Genomic DNA, 21,083 nt, shown 5'->3' on the forward strand with positions numbered 1-21,083 from the left:
ATTTTGTCCTAGAACTGTTGGACCCCTTAATTTAGCTGGCACAACGGACAGAAATATGAAGCATAAACATTATATCATATAAATTACTAGTATGAAACTTCTATAAATATAGAAATAAATCAGTACCTGAGTAGCCTGACTTAATCTCCCCCTCCCTAGCTTTTAGACTGGTTAGAGATACGACAGGGAGCAGAACTCTAATTCACAGTGTGTCTTGCAGGCTGTAGCTGTGGCTCTGAACAGCACATCATCTCTTTGCTGAGCTGATGGGAAAACCACACCTTATCCTGTAATAAGCATGTTAAGAAAGATTCAAAGCTTTCACTAGACAGGAAATGAGCTCAATAGTGGCAGTCTGAAAAATAAAAGCTAGACACGATCCCAGTATGGGGGAACTGGAATAGTTTATTGAACACAAGAACACTATTTTAAAGGCATCTGGGGCTGGACATATTAATGAAGAGGACGAGCTACGTTAATTAGGGAATTACACAAGTTTTTACTACCGTTGCCCAATGGGTTAAATATTTCCTTCAACCAAGATTACATAGGGGGAAAGGGATTAAAGGGGTTTAGACATGGTCTGATACAATCATCTCAAGAGTCCTTTCTGATTTCTCTTGGAGCCAGGCTTAATCCATAAGGTAGAACTTTAACAGGTCTTGTGAGAAGAGTCTAGCTCCTTCAGATCACGAGGTTTTTGTCAGCCCTTGTTTTCCAAGGTTTGTGATTCAGATTTATCGAGATTCCTTTTACTGAAAGCTGGGTTTGGGCCCCCACACTCAATGCTAACGGAGAAAAAAAAAAAGTCTGTAGAAAACCCTTAGGAACTCTGCATTTCTTTGCAGTTTGGGTGTTGATCTTGTGAAAGTTAAAGCTTTTTTGAAAGGCTTTTGAAGCAACTTTCATGAAATTAATTCCCATTGCCTATCAGGATCAGCCCTAAATCTCAAATAAAGGAAAATCAAAGGTACCATACTATGTGCTCAGTCACAGCTGTAGTAAAGTCATTTTTCTGTTCAGTTCTCAAAGTTACAGAGAGAAAACAGAGTCAAAGAACTTTTGGACCAAGACAGAAGAGAAATGAGGGTTGTTACTGTTCCTAACTGGAATGAGACTATTGGGCAGCCCAATCATAGTGACAAGTGAATACAGAGTTCTTTACACTGAATAGCATTAGATTTGTAGGTATTTGTTCTATATATATCCATGTGTTCAAAATGCTTCAGTATTTTACAAGGATTACTGACATTTGCTGGACATTATTAAAAGAAAAAAATTCAATGAGATGGAAATGAGCATGGTGCATATTTATAATAAACGTATGTGTGTGTGTATGTGTGTATATATAAAATAACAGAGTTAAAATGCTAGATTTTGCCTCAGACCTGCTGGGGGAGCAGATGCTGCCCCTACTGTAGGGTTCTGTGCTGTATGCAGCCTCAGAGTTTTTGGTCTAGCTCCTGGCCACCCTCTTATGTTGTTAGGACACCAAGTCTTTTTGCAAAATACCATGGAGACACAGCAGTTCCTGCCCATGGCAGGATTAGCTCATTACTGTTGTGTACAGAGACAAATAGGATCACTTTTGAACATGATATGTTTGAATAGAAATTACACTGAGGTGTGGAATAGCTTTCTTTAGTATAAGCTACCAACAGCTGAAACAGTAGATTGCTTTTTATGGTTCACACTGCTTGGAAGCTTGGAGAGTTTATGCTCATTCTTTGTTACTTTTAGTGAGATTTTCTGGTATGCCCAAAAGAAATATATCAACTAAGTTTTAGAGGAGACAGTAAAGTTTCCTAGTGTCTCTTTTTATTTAGATTTCATGAAAATACTGTAGAATTTACATGAAGATCAAAAAGCCAGAATTTGCTTTAGAACCTAGAAATATTATATAAATTAAATTAAATCAAGCTTATTTTTATGAGGTGATATTGAAAAGTTTTGTAGATTTTAAATCTTGCATTGTCCTAGAGGCAGAGAAATAGTAAATCTACCTCAGCTCCACCCTAAAGTGCTTTTAATTTGATTTGTAACAAACAAATAGAAAGCTGAGAGTCAAAAAAAAAAAAAAAAAGACTGTGCAAATTTGGCCAGAGAATTTCTGAATAAATAAAATAATAAAATAATTTCAGCAATTTGATATGATGGTAATAAAATTTAGGGATTTTTGTAAGTATTACCAGTGGATGCAATCTTCCTTTCATCCAGGAAAGCTGTAAAAACATGTCCCATGATGACCTACTATGCTAATAAAATAGAATTATGACAAGTTTGATATACAAAAGAGGTTTCCTATCCATAGGAGTGATTTAAAAGAAAGTAAGTTTTTCTCTCTGTGCTGAAAAGCATGATTTTGATATCTAAGCTAATCTTTTTACTCCTATAGTGACACTGAGACAAAGTGAGAAACCGACTTAGGGATGAACTGCTCATTCCCATTATGCAGTATTTTGGTCACCCCAAAACCTAAATCAAGGCACCTGACTAATAAGGTACTGTATGGGTACTGATCGTATTCTCCGTGCATGATAGTAAAGTCCCTTCAGGACTGAGTGGCTAACTGCAGTGCTGAAGTGTCAATGGCCAAGTTTCTCACTGGAGCTCACTTCCAGTGTTGAGCTTGACCTCCTTACTTGTGTGAAAACTGTGTTCTTCAGTAAGGTTTTATCTACTGCTAACACCTCAGGCTGAGATCAGGTCTAGCCTAATGCCACAGGAAAAAAGACAAGCTGTGGGTAATGTGGCTTAATTAAAAAATAATTGTATTAAAGCAATTATCATGTCAGGGGGAGCGGAGGAAAGCAGCCCTGACTCAATCAGTGAACTCTTTTTGAACAGATATCAAAACAAGGACTAAAGGGGAACATTTTATCTCTGCTGACATGATGTGACCATGAATCCTTAAGAGACTTCTGCTGACTTTGTATTCACCTATGGCTCACAAAAGAATTAGATTTCTCCTCAAGGGGAAAAAATACCAAAATTACCCAAAAAATCAATCTGTCAATCAGCAATTCCCTCCAGGTAAGTCCTCTTTCTCTTTGGCAATGCAGGGATTCTCGGGTGCTTTTCTCTCACAGTCCTTACTGCATGCAGTTGAGGCTAATTGAAGCACTTCGTATATGGTTTTCTACTAATAACCCGTACTGTATAGCTGGATGCATGCAGAGATTCCTTTTGACTATAAAATTGCCCTTTTTTTCTCCTAATTTAGCTAAATATATGATTAGCATAAACTCTAACTGTAGCAAGTTGATTACTAAACTCAGGCAAACCAAAAAAAGAAAATCTTATTATTTCATTCCATACTTCACAATCAACAAATATATATTTTTTTCACATGGTTATAACTCTTCACCAAATTTTTCATCAGTGGCTTAGGCACAAGTTTAAGCCATCATGACCAAAGTTTGGCCCTATTGTTCTGTAAATAACAAAAAGTGTAGTATACTTAAACATATTTTTATTTGTCTTCTGTCATCTGCAAATTTAAGGAGGTGTCCAAAGAAGACATAGATATGGATCTCAATCTATAAGGAGCCCAGAAGAAAACTTAGACAACAGTAGGTGCTAGGATTTCAGGAGAGATAACTACTTTTAAGTCCTGTTTGTAATGGTAAAACTGATGTTTCTCCTCTGTCTTGGCAAATCTGAAAGGAAACACCTGTATTGACAACAACTTTTTCTTTACAGTAGTAAATACATGCCTCCAACAAGACCTTAGGTTGGGTTATGTTTCTTGATGACAGCATTTACTTTCAAGTCAATAGGAGTAGTAATGATAAGACACATTAAAATGCCATAATGATGGTATCAGGTATCATCACCATTAGCATATTGTTATTATATTTTGTATATGCATGTATTCACTCATATATCTCCAAATCTGACATACCACCATATTACCTTTAATTGTTACAAATGATTTGAGAGGTAATCCAGTTGGAAAATAAGAGCAAGAGTGGAAAAAAATAGATTCTCTTACACTTCCATGTTACATCCTTTCCCCTGCAGTTTTGGGTTTTTTTGTTTGTTTGTTTAGGGTTTTTGTTTATTTTTCTTCCTTTCCATGTTTTTAATATGTAGAATTTCTTGAATTATATTCCTGAAAATAAACTGAAAAAAATTTAGAGACATAAATAAGTGCATGCTCCTGAGTCATCTGAGTTTGTTGGAGACAAACACTCTAAAAATATTTTTGACTGCTTTTTTCCAATTTCACTGATTTGGCAATCCTTTAAAAACATTCAACAAACAATTGCTCTTAATCAGTGGAACAATGAAGCAATATATGACACTACACTAGGCAATCATGCTTCATAATCAACAATGAATCCAGAATGTTTTGCTTACCTGATATCTGTGATAGCTATAAATAACCAGGTGGGATGATGAATTATATATAAGAAAGCTACTGTTTTGCTTCTCATGAGAAAAATTCTCTGAAACATTCTAATTCTCTATGAACCTCTTCAACTTCAATGTCATCTTCATCTTCAGAATTAGTATCCTTGACACACTGTCAGATATTACGTACATTTAGAATTCCTCTAGATGTTCCCCTAGAATTACTTTATCATAGACTGCCTTTTACAGTCTTCTCTATTGTGAAACTACATAAACCTCATACAGTTCTCCCCCCACACTGCACTGCTTGAGAAGGTTTTATTGTCAGTCAGATCTCTTTCTCTCTCTACTTTCTGCTGCCAGATAGTAATGATGAAAATCGCATTTCAGATGTCCACCTCCTCTTTTTCTTCCTTTCTGAGAGAACAGTAAAGTATGATATTAAAATCTGTGAATGCCAGAAAACTGTTATTTATCTGTGTTTATCCATGTCTCCTCTGTAAGCCAAATATATATATGGGATAATTTTTCAGCATTTTCACACATGTTAAATGACAGTAAAAATTGAATGGGAAAAGCATTTGGTCTCAAGTTTTCTCTTCTAAATCTTGTTTTGAGCTTGGAAATTTGTAACATTCTTTTCATTCAGGTGTTCCCATGCTACTACCAAAGCATGACAAGAGATTTTCTTGTATTTGCTTTTGAAAGTAATGTGTGCTGTAGGAGTATCTTGCTCTTATATTGGCTATTTTTGCATTTGTTCATTTTAATATTACCGACTCTTTTCAAGTCTTACAGCCAATTTTTTGCCTCTCCACTTTTACAGCTCCAATGTTCATTGATGCAATTAGAAAGGACTAATTTCCATATCTTTAGAATCCATGATTGTAGAGAGAAGTGAAAGTGATTGGACACCAAGGACAGAAAAAAAAGGGCAAATCTCCATGCTGAACCTCGAGGTTCTACAGTTATACCCCCCAAAATAGTCTTTTTCAAGCTCCAGGATGAGTTAATAATAGAAAGTCTGCACTAGCTTTTTATAGAAGGTAAGAGCAATGGGTAATATTTTCGGTGGAAGGAGGTCCTGTGAGAAGTATGAAGTGAGATTTGGTGAAATAACTTAGATAATTTTAATCTAAAGTAGAATTTTTTATGAAAAAAAAGAGAACGCCATAAATTAGTATTGAGTGGTTAAGTTTTTTAGAGCATGTTTAATTTTTTTTAATAAAATATTGAAGAGTTATGCAAATGTAAAAGTCTTATTGCAGTGGTACTCCACCATATACCAGTAAACTTCCAAAAATCAGGATTTTCATTACAGTTGTTTACACCATTATTTTAAGTCATTTATAATTCATCAGTACAAATTCAATGCAGGCTAAATCATATATTATACAAGTTTCTAATCCACAGAAAACATTTCTTCCAGTAGGTTTCTTTTATCAGGTTACAGGATCCATACCAAAAATTTTGATATGGACACTGTTACTTGTTCTTCTTCTTTCTTTGAGACATGTTATCTTTCTATTGAAAAAAAAAAAACAAACAGAAAAAGAAAAAGAAAATGCCTTTTAAAAAAGCACCTCTGTTTTCTCTATTAGCTATAATAGCTAATGTAGTATTAGAATATCTTGCCCTTAAATATTCTAGAAGACATTCTAAATCCCTCTAAAAATGGAATTTGAAATTTATTATTTCAGGCAAACTGGAACAATAACTAAAAAGAAAAACCAAAAAAAAACCCCAAAACCCAACCAACCAACCAACCAAACCAAGGAGCAGAAGCAAACTTGGTAAGTGACAATTAGTTCAATTCTCTTTTAAGTTATCAGATTCTCCAGATAAATCCATTGCTCTTGCTGCAAGTGCAGGAAAAAGAGTGTCCCCATTGCCCTCATCTGGCATTTCATTGAAGGGCTCTGCTGCTCCCATTTAGTCTACAGGATTGTATTTTATTTGTGTGGAAAACAGAAGCTGCAGAGATGGAGTGAAAGTCTGAACCACCACCACCGGTCTTTCAGGCTGGGTTGCAAGCACATTGTCATGAGAGTGCCTGGACCAGACAATACGGATATGTTCCTGGATACAATATTATAGATGTCACTTACAATGTGAATGTTTTATTGGATACATGAAAAAACCCCATTCCACTGCTGTGAATAATTAGGGTTAAATTGTTAAATTGTTGTGAATAATATATATGCGCACATTGATGTCATTCACCCTCTTAAAGAACAAATCGCTTGCATGACATTAGGAAGAACTATTTGGTTCACTCTGCATGTCTATTACTAGAATGTCATTCAAAGCAGATGCATTTTGCATTGTAATCTGAGAGTAATTAGGCTCAGTAATGAATACAGAATAGCGTAACAGCTTTTCCTCATGGGCTCCATCAGCCACGGTGTTTCCTCTCAGCACAGCTGCTGTGATCATGAACAGAAAGGGATGATTCTTGTGATGTATCAGTCAGACACTCTCGTTGCTATTAAGTCTCAAAGGCAATAACATAAAGTCTGAATTGGATTTAAATTCCAAGATTTGATTTATACCAAGTATTTTTTTAAAATACAAAACTCAAAAAATCATACTGCAGTTCATCACTTCTTATTGCAATGAGGTACATGTTTATGTTTCTCAGGAACAGGAGCTCACAGAAGCAATGGAATTTAAAATGGCAATTTTAAATGGCCGCATGGAAAGAAAAATAGTTTTAGGAAGAAGCAAAAATGATGAGTATGCATAATCTTAGTAGCGAAAAACTGCTAAGCTAACAGTAAAACTTATCACATCTTTGGTTTATGACAACATGACTGATGCAGCAAGAATAATGTTTAATTCTGGTCGTTGTTCAGTTTACAGAGATTATGACATTAATGGCTATCACAACATAACTTTCTTCTCTGATACTGTAGTTTAAAAATATGTCATAAAAGACATGCAAAGAACTTTGAGATGTCTGTAATATGATGGGACTACTGTATGTGCTATTTCATAATTATTTAGGAATAATCCAAGAAGGAAAAGCTGCATTCAAGTGGAAGCGAAGGCGGCGGTCTGGTGCGAGGTGCTCTAAGAGTACCTGAGAGAGTTCATAGCGCCAGTCATCTGTGGATGTGATGGTAAATGTTGGTAAAATCACAGCAAAACTGCGCCTTGTCTTCAAATAAATTTAGGCTCAAAATATTTATTGCTTGCCAATGAGTGTGTTCCAAGAATATACACATTTTTTAACAGCAAGAATGAACTGTTGCCAGCACAGAAAAAAAGGCCTGGCCTATTGTAATGATTGCAATTCTTTAAGTTGGGGTCGGAACAAAAAAAACCCCTAAACTGCTCACTTTCTTAAACAAGAATCTTGCATAAATTTCCCTTTTGTTCTGACATTCTACTTGCATGTGTGACCTTGTGACTCTATAGAATATAATTTCAGGAAATAAAGATGTAGTCCTTGTTTATTGCACAAAATTTTATACAGTGATATCAAGTAACACACTGAAATCTTCCCTGCTGCATCAGTTTCTCCTTCATTCTTAGTTTGATTCTTTTTTCTCTGCTGCTTGTTTAAATTCAAGCAGGAGTCGTTCTATAATAGATCTCACACTGAAATGATTACCTGCACAATTCTGACTGATAGTGACAAGAATTACCTAGTGTAAATAACTTTTATTCTTATTTAGCTTATGACAAGAATTACCTAGTGCAAATAACTTTTATTCTTATTTACCTTATGACTGTTTCTCCAGCCAAGCAGTGTGAAGGAGCCTTCATGCAACAGAGAATGATGTCCAATGAGTTGCACTTTGAATGATATTTCGATTTTTTTTTTATGGAGCAAGGAATACTGCAAAGCTGAGTTCGACAGGTCCCAGTCTGAAACTGCTCCAGTCTGAAAACTGTCCTGTCACAGTACTGAAGCGTAAATGCATTTTTTACTAGACCCAAGCTGAGCCACTGCAGTTCATTGTTTATTAGTACTGAAAGAAGTTTGAAGCAACTGCTTCATTTTTCAGTTGTTATTATAATATACATATATTTTTAAAGTCAAGGTTGCTTTTGTTAATCTATCCTAGACATACTTTCCTGTTTTTCTGCATTGCTGTTAATGTTCACTAAATCATGTATGATTGTAGAGGTCTTCTTGAATAGCAAATCTAAAATGGCTGGATGGATGCTTATTGAAGTGTATAAACATGCATAGGAATTCCATCCTATTGGCTTATACAATGCAAGGACTATTGAGACTTAGGAGGATTTTATTCCTGGTTTGCTAGTGGTCTATCGAAAGGCTTAGGGACAGCTATTTCACCACTTGTGCTTCCCTTTCTCAAGAGCTGAGCTAGTGCTATTTATCTCCTTCCTAGAGCACTCTGATATCTGCAAGGAAAAGTACTATAAAAATGTATGCTATTAGTAAAATTTAAAAAAAGTTACAAAGTAAAACATAAGTAAAAAAAACCAAAAAAAAGTCCAGTTGTTACTGGATCAACGTGATGTGATAGAAAACTTAAGGAGGCTGTTGTAAGGAAAAGTCAGCCTTATAGAAAATTGAGAGCTTGTCTAAATGAAAAGCAAAAGAAAGCCCCTAAAACATGGCAGCTTGAGCTTAAAGACAAAGTCCAAAGACTAGAACAGAATTAGAGAGTGGTTCACAGAGAATGCTCAAGTTGCTAGTAAGTAATTGTTTACTTCTTCATCAGATATAAGAAGACAAACAGAATAATCGATGACCAAGGTGTAACAGGGTACTCAGGGATGAACAAGACAGAGCAGAGTGTGCAACAGATTTTTATATTAGTCTACTGCTTAAGTCTTTGATAATTATCACTTCCTCACTATTCTTTACGGCAGAGGGATCAGAGGAGTTAGATACATTTGTTGTGAGTATACAGGAGGAATTAGACCAAACAGAAAAGTCAGGTAAGTTTCCAGAACTGGATGATGTTTGGGAGAAATGTTTGGAGTAACTCAGTTGTGAAACTGCAGAGCATCTGGCAAAGCCTTGTAAACTTTCACTGTAAACAGTGCAATGAAATTTCTACTGTGCTAGAAGAGTAACTCCCATTACAAAATAAAAAAGTCTGGGAGCCACAGAGGGGAACCTGGAAACTACAGACTAGAAAATCTGATTTCTGTATCTAAAAGGCAAGACTATTGAGCAAATGGAAAAACACAGGATGTTGAGAAAGACTCAGTATAACTTCAGTAAATGAAAATCTTGACTCACGTACTTCGTCCAGCTCTGTGTGTGACCGAGCAAGGGCACTTATTATTCCTTTCATTTTATTAAAAAAAAAAAAAAAAGGTAAGTGTCCTCTCCCTAACTCCTAACAAATCACTCCAACTAATTTGATTCTCCACCATGGTTCATGGCATCTGTAGGATGCTGGTAGAGTTCCTTTTTCTTTCCCTCCAATGTGTGAGTAACCTTGAGTCTCAGCCTCCTGATGTTTTGCAAGCCTCTCTTAACTGCCTTGCAGATGGCCATAGCTGGACAGGAGATATTTTGCGGGTGCATTACTGTTTCAACAGGTTTTGGGAAATTCCCATGGCTGCTTGATACAAAGTGTCTTGCTCATGTGCTTAGTTAATGGATACTCAGGTTTGTCAAAAAGGAATTAGGTCTTTGTATTGGACAGATTTTTTCCTGCCTTCCTCTATGGGCTGGTTTGTAGTTTACTGTGGAGGCTACTTTGAGTAAATTCCCTATTCTTCTGTGATCCTACACTCTCATGCACACAGAAACACACGCATACACATACAAAGAAATGTGAAGGAGCAAGATTCAGGATGGGAGCAGTTTCAGGAGCGGAAAAAGTCATACAGCAATTCACAGGATTTTATTATATGGACTTTACAGTTACTATATGGTTTTAAATATGCACATTGTATGTTGCCCCTATATTTGTATAACCTGGGCGTGCCCGGCCTTGCCATGAGTTTGCCTGCTCCCTGTTTCCCCGCTCCTCCCTCTGATTGGCTGAGAAAGCTGCAGTGAGGAGAGAGCTACCACTGGATCTTTTCCTCCCCAGTTCCTCCCCGGTTCCACCCTCTTCTCCGGAGTTCTTAATCCCATTTGTTCCCCTGGTTGTCTGTCTCATGCTCCACCCCATGTTCTACCCCTTTCCCTGCCTGAACTCATAAAGCCCCTGCGCACCTCAATAAAGGCTTCCATTTGCACCTCTCCCGTGAATCAGTAGCTGACCGTGCTGTGTCATGGCCCCATTCCCCTCCCCTTATGGACCGTGGCAAAGAAACGCACAGAGTCTCTCATAAAATTGTAACCTGTCCTGGGTAATAGTTTGTCAGTACAAAAGGACATTAAGAAATCAGGCATTGAAAGCAGGGGAGACTGGAGCAGGCAGTAAAATCAGGCTGGAAAAGCGGGCAGGGCACTCACAGCTTGGATAATTTCTCCATGAGATAAGTCCCGTTATGTTCTTATGTGGAATTTGCATTTCCATTTTCCCTCCACAGATTGTGTTAGTTTCTAGGCGGTTTTTTTAACTTTTGTCCTCCACCCTTAATTCTTCAAACTACGTACTGTGCAACACTACTAAGTGATACTTACCCACATGGTGGCAGGTGTGTTATCCTGCAAAATCAGATGGATTTTTTTTTGCTTGGCTGCTTCCTCTTTGTCATGTACATAACAGTCTTTTTTCAAGGCTGCAATTCTTCTGTGACCAGTAATTGCCATCAATGAGTAATTTACAGTCATGGGTATTCAATCATGTTTCAAGCCCTTTCCTGTCATCTTGTGCTTGAACTCCTCAAAGGACACTAGGTACCAATGTCTGGGTCACATAGCAAGTTCTCATAACAGATTGATAGGAGGCTGGGTCTGGGGCCTTTAAGGTTAACATTAGGCAAAATTAATCTCAGTGCTTTTGCATATTGCTGTCAATGGCAATACTATTCTTATAGTGTAACTTTCTTATAATTGCACCAGACTTAGGTTTTGCAGCTTCTAGCACTTTACATTGAAGGATCTATGTTGACTATAGAGTTTTGCAAGTGGTAGATAGGTCTAGATAAAGCATGTATTTCATATTTTAAATAGCCATGACTGACTGCAGCCATTCAAAATTTAAGCATTTACAGCATATGCTTCACAACTAATCTATGAAACAGCCTCAAAGAAACATTCTTATGAGGCACTAGAGAATGTATCAGCGTTTCCATGTATCCAGAAAGCCTATATTAAAAAAAAAGAATGTTTGTAAATACTGTGGATGAGGAACACCTTAAAAACTGTTGAATAAAAAGTTTTCATCAGAAAGTGAATCTTGACAACATATTTGAAAGTATCTTTCCACAATGAGTTTCTACATTTAGCTGTCTTTCTAGGCTATGTCAGCATTAATGCATATAGCACAAGTGAGCATGTGAAGGAATGAGGATGTCGTGTTCCCACTATCTGCATTTATGTGTTATGGAGGTTGTTTCACACTATCTATAATCTGGTCCTGTGGACTGAATGCCAAGAAATTGGAGAACCAAAAATTTCTGGAAATATATATAATTTTTGTTTAGGTTCACCTGAAAAGAATTCAGGCACTATGAGACCCTTTCACTTCACCTTGAGATGATCTGAATCTTAGTAAATGGAAGATACAGGGACATGTCCTTCAGAAGAGCACCCAATATCTAAACTAAAACGCTTGCAAAATGCGCTGATATAAAACTGATAGTTAAAGAATGTACATACTTATGTTACATATAGAATACAATATATGCTGAAAAGGTTGATGAAAACCAAGTATAAACTGCAGATTTGACATTTCTTGGTTAACTACCCTTCCCCCCAAAAAAAACCTCAAAAATTAACAGCTTTTCTAAAAACAGATTATTCTTGAAATATTAGTGTTTCCTTACCAGAAGTTCAGTCTGGCAATAACTTGATCACAAAAGTCACTGCAGTGTTGCTTAGCAGATAAGCTTTTATCCCATGGGAAAATTTAGTTAATTTACCTTAGATGTTATTTTTGAATATGATTTGTATCCTAGATAGTACACATTAGTGTAAATGCTGTTCCCTGCTTGACATAATCCTCCTCAATATTATTTTGTTTTAATCTACTTTTCCTTCAGTTATGTAGCAATAGGGTAAGTGGTAATGGTTTTAAACAAAAAGAAGGCAGATGTAGATTAGATAGAAGGAAAAATTCTTTACTATGAGGGTGGTTAGACAATGGAAGAGGTTGCCTAGGGAAGCTGAGGATGTCCCGTGCCTGGGAGTGTTCAAGACTGGGTTGGATGGGGCTTTGATTAACCTAATTTAGTGAAAGATATCCCTGCCCATGGCAGGGCTTTGGAACTAGATGAACTACACTATACAGAACTTATTTTTACAATATTGTCTCTGGAGTTAGGAGGTAGAAAGTTATAGAGGGTATGTGGCAATAGTTCAGCTGGAGAATGGACTATCTTTTGCCATTCTCTTTCGCTGTTCTGACTCAAACCATTTGACAATGTTTCTGGTCTTAGAAAATCCGATGCTTGAAATAAATGATTTTCTGCAATATGAAACATACTTCTCACTTAGATCACCCTCAACATAAAGAAATAGAAGAGGGCAAATGAGAAAATGCCTGGGGTTTGCAAGATGAATAAAAATAGGAACCACTTTTCATGGGAGTGTGGAGTTAATCTCAGCTGGCAGGTAAGACCTCAACTGCTCTCTTGCTTGCCCCGTTGCAGTGGAATGAGGTGAAGAATTGTAAGGGCAACAGTGAGAAAACTCATGGATTGAGGTAAAGACATTTTAATGTGTAGAGGTGAAGAAAAAGAAAAAAAAAAGAACAAAACGAGTGGTGCAAACATGATAACTTACCATCAGCTAACCAATGCCCAACAGTGGTTATTTGGGAAAAATTCTTCCCTGGTTTTATTGTTGAGCATGACATTATATGGTGTGGAATATATCCCTTGTCAGTTTGGGTCAGCAGTTCTGCCTGCAACCTCTCCCAGCCTCTTGCCAATCCCCAGTTTACTTGTGATGGCAGAGTGAGAAACAGAAAGTCTTGGCACTGTGCAAACAATGTTCGGCAATGGATAAAACGTTGTGTTTTCAACATTGTTTTAAGAATAGAATAGAATGGAATATTTCAGTGGAAAGGGACTTACAATGGTCATGTAGTGCAGCTCTCAATTGTTTGGTCACAGGTCTGAAACACAGCAACGTACCTGCTGCTATGAAGAAAATTATCTCCATCCCACTAAGACCCAGTACAATATGAATAGTGTTTTAAGAGATGAGGATTCCTCCATTTGTAAAACAGCTGAGGGAGGATACGATAGGTTAGCATGGAGAAATGTAACAGGGTACAATTATTTCCTTTTTCTCTCAACAGTCCAGGGGAGCGTCAGATGAAATGGTCAGGCCAGGTCTAAATCAAAGAAAAGGAAGTGCTCTTACACACAGTATGAAGGCAAAGTCTGGAACTCATCTCCAGAGGCTCCTGTGGAGGTTCTCTCTGCAAATGGATTTGAAAAACTCTTAGGCAAATTTATAGAAGAAAATCAATCAAGGGCTACAAAACAGGGTGCAGATGCAGCTTTTAACCGAAAAAAATCCCCAAATGGCAGACTGCTGGAAACCAGAGAAATAGGGAGAGAAAGTATCAATCTCTGCTTTTGCTATTCTTAAACTCTCTCACCATACATTTTGTACAGGCCCTTTTCAGAAATGGGATATGGGCTACACGGACCTTTGCTCAGATGCCTTGTGTCCTTTTCTGCTTTATGTCCTTTTCTGCTTTATGTTAGACCACAGTTCATCTGAGGTTAAACTTTTCCAGCGACACACTTTGAGTAGAGGAGGCTATGGAAGATAGAAACCAGGGTTTCCTGACAAAGATGAATAATTTAAAATGTTCCCTACCTACTCTATTGATTTGTGTTAGGTATTCAAAACTAATTTCTTCTCCAGCAGCTGATTTCCAGTCAGAAACATCCCTATTGACGTGTGTCATAAGTTCTTGTTTAAACAATTTGCAGGTATTTTTTCCCTTTCAAGTCCACCTATCTTTTTTCCTCAGAGTGTATTCACAGTTTCTTCAAAACCTTCATTCCTTGTTTGGAGTCTGTAATGGTCCTTGATGACATTCACCCCTCCTGTCTGGCAGGTCACCTTGGTCAGGCAAGGAAGTGGTGATTCTGATTAAAGATGCAATGAACTAGTTGATTTTAATTAGAGGAGGTTGGAAAACACTCAGTTGTAGTCTCCTGCTTTCATTTTAGACAGTTTATCCAATATCTAAATTAAAACCAGCAGGTATCTGGTCTGAAAATAAATTGTTTTTCCTTAAATCCAAACCTTAGTGTTTTGGTGTTACTTTCCCTGATGCTTCAGTCTGAATTAGTGGGAACCACCACATCAGATTCTGTTTTGGGATTGTAAAACTTACTGCACTGTGTTGTTCTCTGAGGGTGGTGTATGGGCTTCAGTGAGGGCTTTTAGACAATTATTTCTAATAACGAAATACATCCAGTTAAAACAACTGTTATTTGAAAGTTATTTTCATTGCTATGTTGAAAACACGGAGTTAAAGACTGAAATGGGGCCCATTGTAAGACGACTTTGACCATAATGATGTTGGATTATATGCAAAGTATTTTACACATATCTCTTCCTCTATTGTATTTTTTAATTTGTATGTTTAATTATACCCTCTTGAATTAAATTCAAATTTTCTTGGAAATCCATTATTTTTAACCAAGAAGGAGTTCAATCTGAATTTAAGACCAAATTGAAATACCTAACAATATGTTTAAGTCAGATTATCTATTTTTGAATTTGTGTGATGAAGTGGCAGTGGTATTTAGGTTCAAGGCTTTACATTAATAATAAATAAATTCATAAAACCTTTTAAATATAATTTTTTTTTCTTCACTTAAAATTGGGAGTACAGTTGGAATCCATAGTTCCTCCAGAAACCAAGACACTGAAGACTTAATAGCTAAAACAAGCAGAGAAGCGTGGTAAAAATCATATCCTTTTGATCTTTATAGCATTTTCCTTAAAACAACCTACATGAACTGCACATCTGGGTCCCAGTGATTTGTTCCTCTACTGGGAAACAATGATTTTCGGGCTAAGCCCAAAAAAAAATATGTTGAATTGGGTAATGTTTTGACCAAGACATTGGCTGACATATTACTGTCACGTCAGCAAACATGTTTTTAGAAGAAAGACCAAGCTGTTTCTGCACATGCCGTGCTGCACTCTGTGCACTGTGCAGTGCCTGGGGAAAGTGAGGGTCCAGAGCAGCAAACATCCCTTCGACAGTGTGTCTGCAAGCAATGGTTAAAACAAGAACATACAGAATCCTGTGCAGTAAACTTAGGAAAAGGCTCATCTTTAATTCTTAGATACTATTGCTGAACCACTGTGCAACAGAGAACTGAATGTAAGAAAGCAGAGAAGGGGGGAAAAGGCAGCACAACTGTGTGAATTAGAGGTTTGGGCTCACAGCCAAGCATGCAAATCTTTGTCTCTGATGCATTTTTCCTGAATATGTAAATTGAAACTGGACAAGATATCTCAGTCTGGTTTGGGAAATGGAGCCTGGACCCTGATCTCTCTCATCTCTGCCAGGTGATAGGCACTCTCTGAGGACCTGGAGTAGCGGGGGTTTCCCATGGGGTATAGCAGGGCAGGGCATGACAGCCAGGACCAGTCCCATTGTGCCAACCAGGAGCTGGGGAATTGAAATGGGATCCTGGGCTTTAGGCTCCTGGGAGAGCCTTGGAGGTGTTGGATAGGGACAGTAAGGCCCCTTGGCACTCCCAGAGCCATCCGCTTTCCCAGCAAAGCCCTCGCTCATGTTGCTTTGCTCTCATTCTTTCTATTTCCCTAATGAATCTTTCTTTCCTTGCAATCCTGTGACAATACGAAAGATGAGAAGTGATCCAATCCAAAACTGGTAACAGCCTATAGTAAAAAGAGGCATCAAACCCCAGGAAAATTAACAAGATTTTTGTCAGGTGAGAATCAATTTTTATTTGCTAAGGTAGCAGCAAATACTCAGGCATGATTCACACCCTTCCTTGTCTCTGTTGAACAAACAACATCATACAAGCTGTGGCATCAGTTGTACGTTTCAGTGTCCAGAACATCACAGGTAGCAAGTGGAGTGGAGCACAAGTTTGTGGTGTGATGGGTTAGCACAGGTTTAACTACTCTGCAGATAATTTACACTTTTTCATTATGTTCTATGACATTTTCTGGATGTGACAAATATTTGAACTAGTGTTTCTCTGGAAGGTGATTGCTAAAGAGTTTTTTGTGATGCTTAGGAATAAATATCTGATGATTACTAATTCATTTGGCACTGCTCTGTAATAATGTAAATCTTGATGTTCTTGTGTGGCATTAAAGGATGTAACCTCTTCCGAAAATCCCTCAAAATCCTTTATCTCTTGTCTCAGTATAGTCAAGTATATCTTCTTTAGTGTATATAGATTTGGCACTACTGCACTTTCTTTGATGTATTTAGTTAGAAAGAGACTTGATAAGTAGGTACCAGTGTTTAGGGATGAGCAAAGCCAGTTTAATATAGATATTTTGATTTAAGATTCAAGAGTTCAGGTTTTTTCATAATGTCCCTTCCTTCTTCTGCTTACCCTTAAATGTAATTAGATTGGAGTTTGTTTTGCTTGGAACTAAAATCTTCATATCTAATTTAGAAAGAGAACATGCCAACACTTTGCTGGTTTTGTGGGAAAAACAAACAAACAAACAAAACAAAACAAAAAGCCCAAAGAGAACCCAAGGCTTTATGCTCTCTTTTCACAGCAACAGAAAGTAACAGATTTTGCATTTAAAAGTTTTTGCAAAGTGTGAGACTCTTATTCAATAACACAGAACAGTGACTAGTTCCAAAGATGTTTTAAAAGACACACTTATTAAGTGTCTTACAATATTTGAAGTAGTGTCATTTCACAATTTTTAACTTCTCCTGTGAAATTCTTCATATGCAGAAGCCTCCTTCTAATATAAAGCATATCTCTTTATATTGAGGTATTTAGTTATTGGGGTCACAAAACTTGTGGCTTATTAACATAATATGTAAATGAATTACACAGACCCGGCTAGCTAGTTGAGGGTTCAACACCAAATTGTCTTTATTCAAATAAGATGACACCTTTTATATAAACCTCAAAGTAACATGTGATTCCCTTGACCAATTACCAAGGGCATCTCACTGCCCATGTGTGGGAGTACTTTGGGACTTCATTTCCCAGGATGCCTCATCCAGCATCCGTCCTGTAACCCAGCTCCCACAAAAACTGAACAGTTAGCTATGTTGTTACTGTCATACAACATCATGACAAGGCTGATGGATCATAAAAGATTGAAGACAGATAGGTAACAGAAATAGAACTCCGTTTTGCTGTTCCTTTCTTTGCTGAGGTCAATGAGAAAGCAATTGTGCCTAAACATATCATGCAGCTAGACTGCTAGACTCCTTAGCGTGGTACAGCACTAAATATGTTTTCTGAAAAGGGTGTGTTTAATAAAAAATGTGTCTTAGTGAATCAGAGTGGACAGAACCTTGAAAGAGGCCAGATTTCTGAAGGCAGGATCTACTGTCCCTGTATCATTATGGTTAGGTGTTTGTTCTATATATCTTGAGGTCCTCCAACAATGAAGAGCACTCAAGCTACTATATTATCCACTTCAGTGCTCGTGTTTTGTTATGAATAGAGATATCTGGTTGAACCACACTTTTGTTGTTCTAGATTTTTTTCTATATTTTGATGCAATTAGATAGCGATACCCAAATATCCTCCTTCTGTTTCTGTGTTTTCTTTTGATTTTTTAATAGTTCAACTTCCAGTTTTACAACTCCCATTGAAACACAGAAGGAAATGCAGGGGCCATACATTTATCCTGAGTTGTATTCTTCTTCCATCTTTTTAAAATTTGTTCCTTTTTTCCTTCCTTTTCTCAGTCACGGTTAGGGTCTTAGAACTGGTTAAATTAAATTCTGAAACCATATCAGTTCTGGAAATACTTGTTTTCAGGTATCCCTCAGTCATGTCTTGGAGAGTATCATGCAGTCTATGCCTCACAGAAATAGTAGAAAAATACCTTGTTTCTCAGGAAAATGTTTTTTTCAGGTTTAGAAATATGACTTTTTTGCATATATACTGAAGTTTTCACAGTTGAATCCTAAATCTGGAAATTTCTGCTGAGAAAAGGTTTTTAATCACCTTAACTTTACACTTTTCTCTGCCTTGAGTTCCTTGTCCCACTTTACCCCATACCAAATTGTCTGGCTTCTTTAAAGAGAATATCTTCCAAGACTGATTTTTAAGGCTGTTTTTTCACTGTTTGTGTGTTGTTAAAAATCAGCATCTGAAATGGCTTTGCAGCCTAAGGACAGAGAGAGGCAGCAGGAAACAGAGATGCAGGAGTTCAGCTTTGTTTTTCTCCTACATGCCTGTTGGCAGCCCCTCCATATGTTGGGATTCAGTCTCCACCAAACCAGTGCCCGAAGCCTTCACAGTGTGTTGCTGCAGTAGAGCAGCAAGCATTCAAGGGTTTATCTTTATTAGATTTGATCACTCACTGTTTATGAGGCAGCACAGCTTGTGCTGATAATGAAAGACCTCCTCTTCCCTCCCCCTCCCAATTAGTAGGTCTTGTCTGTCTCATATTCCATATGAAAAAGTTTTATGTCAATATTGACAAGATGAGAAAGGGAAAATGAATTGACTTTGCACAGCTTGAGTCTCATCCTGTGAAAAATTCTGTGGGAGCAGTTCTGTCTTATTCTTTAACACTACCCTTAACACGATTAATACCCTAGATGCTGAAGATGATGCTTATGACACTAGAGGGTGTTCAGGGTGTTGTGACTCACTGAACACAACAGTAAAAGAACCCAAATACCCCAACTCCTTTCGCATCAGAAAGAATAAAAAATCCACTAAACTTCCCTTACAAATGAGGAATTGCTTTATGGGAGCTGACATTGTGAAAAAGGAGCAAATGCTAGAAATCCCAGAATTTCAAAGGAGCTTTATTTTGTGATGAGGAAACTGAATCTCATGGGTCAGAGGAGTGGCACCCCATGCAAAGTAGTTAATCTTTCTAGGTTTCCTATTTGCAAAATGAGATAGTAATACTTACCTTTCCTCTGTTTTGTCAAGATCTATTCCAGTCATTTCAAGAGGTGCTTCTTTAAGGCAATGTGTGTGCATAAAGCCCAACCAAAGACAAAATGACAAAAAGATAAGAAAACTTTTAATCCCAGTCTAAACTGGGTATTTGCTTTTTATCAATCATATTTAATGTGGAAATAAATGGAAAGAAAATGGATGCCTATGTTATCTTTAATAGTTAAAAAGTGTAGATATAGAACAGACCCGTTAAGAATGAAAAGAAGGATCAGTACAATGTAGTAATGATTTATAAAAGAGCAACACAAAGTCAATATATTGCTTAGTACAGATTCAAGTAACTGATTAGAGAGTAATTCTGATGGGCTACTGTTCACCTAGCATAAGCTATGAATCACAGTGTGAATCATTTGCAGACGGTTTTTTATTACAGGTGCCGCAAACAAAGTTTTAGGCATCAAGTAAATGGATTGCAAAACATTTTTTCTATATCAGAATGCAATTTTGCAATCTACTGTCAATGACACCATTAGGCACCTAATATTTTAAAGACTCACGTTTGGTAGACAAACTGTGTTAAGGTTTATTAACCTTTGCATTGATGTAGTGCACTTCATCTTTGAGTGACAAACCAATCTATTTACTTCTGATTCTTTTGCTTTGCTCCTTCTCTTCTCCCAGTTATGAGTCACATATTCCTGGTAGGTACTTAAATAAAAAAATAGTCTGCTAAGAAATAATCAAAATAAAGAACTTAAAGGATGTGGCCAGAATTTACTGTTCATCTTTTTCTCCATTAATTCTCCAGTGTCTTGAGTTGTCTTCATGCCTACAGTTTGCCCATCTGTGAGAACATCATCTAGGTTTGTAATCCCAGTTTGATATTTTTAGCACAACAGTGAAAGTGAAAAAAGATCCAAATCTGGTAATTGTATTAAAGTAAAAAAAAAAAATTTGAAAAAAAAAAGTTAAAAAAAAAAAAGTAAAGAAAAAAATCCTGCAAGTTCCTATGGGTTTTGTGGGAGATTGGGGTTTTAATCCCAGAAAATGGATCCTTTTAAGGAGCAATTTCTTAGGAGAAGCTTGAATAGAGTTGTACTCATCAGCAAAGATCAATATCAGGGCTCTTCACTTGGGTGTCATGTCTAGAGTCCCGTGGACAGTGGAATGTAATTAGTTCTACTTCCTCTGTAGGCTTCCAAAACCTTCCAGTAGGCTTTATGATATGGCACCCATTTTTTGAAAATGATCAGTACATGCCAACTTACTCTAAGACATCTCCAGCCAGAACAGAAATCAGACCAACATGTATTTCGGTTGTTGAATGAGAGGTCTCACCAAAAAGACAATTAGAACAATGGATGCTTGAAGAGTTCCAGAGCACAGTGAGGTTCTGAAGTATTTTTCACTATTTTGTTCACTATATTGCATCTTTCACTATTTTTCATTATATTGTTAACCTAAATATTCAAGGACTTTTTAAAAACGGTTTCCCATAATGGTTTCATGGACTTCTTTTAACAGTAAGAACTCTTTTGTGTCTGACTTTGTCTTCACAAGATCTCATGCCTAACTCTTGAATGTTTGAGTAA

This window comes from Chiroxiphia lanceolata, chromosome 3 (genome assembly GCF_009829145.1).
Source record: "Chiroxiphia lanceolata isolate bChiLan1 chromosome 3, bChiLan1.pri, whole genome shotgun sequence".
Taxonomy (NCBI): domain Eukaryota; kingdom Metazoa; phylum Chordata; class Aves; order Passeriformes; family Pipridae; genus Chiroxiphia; species Chiroxiphia lanceolata.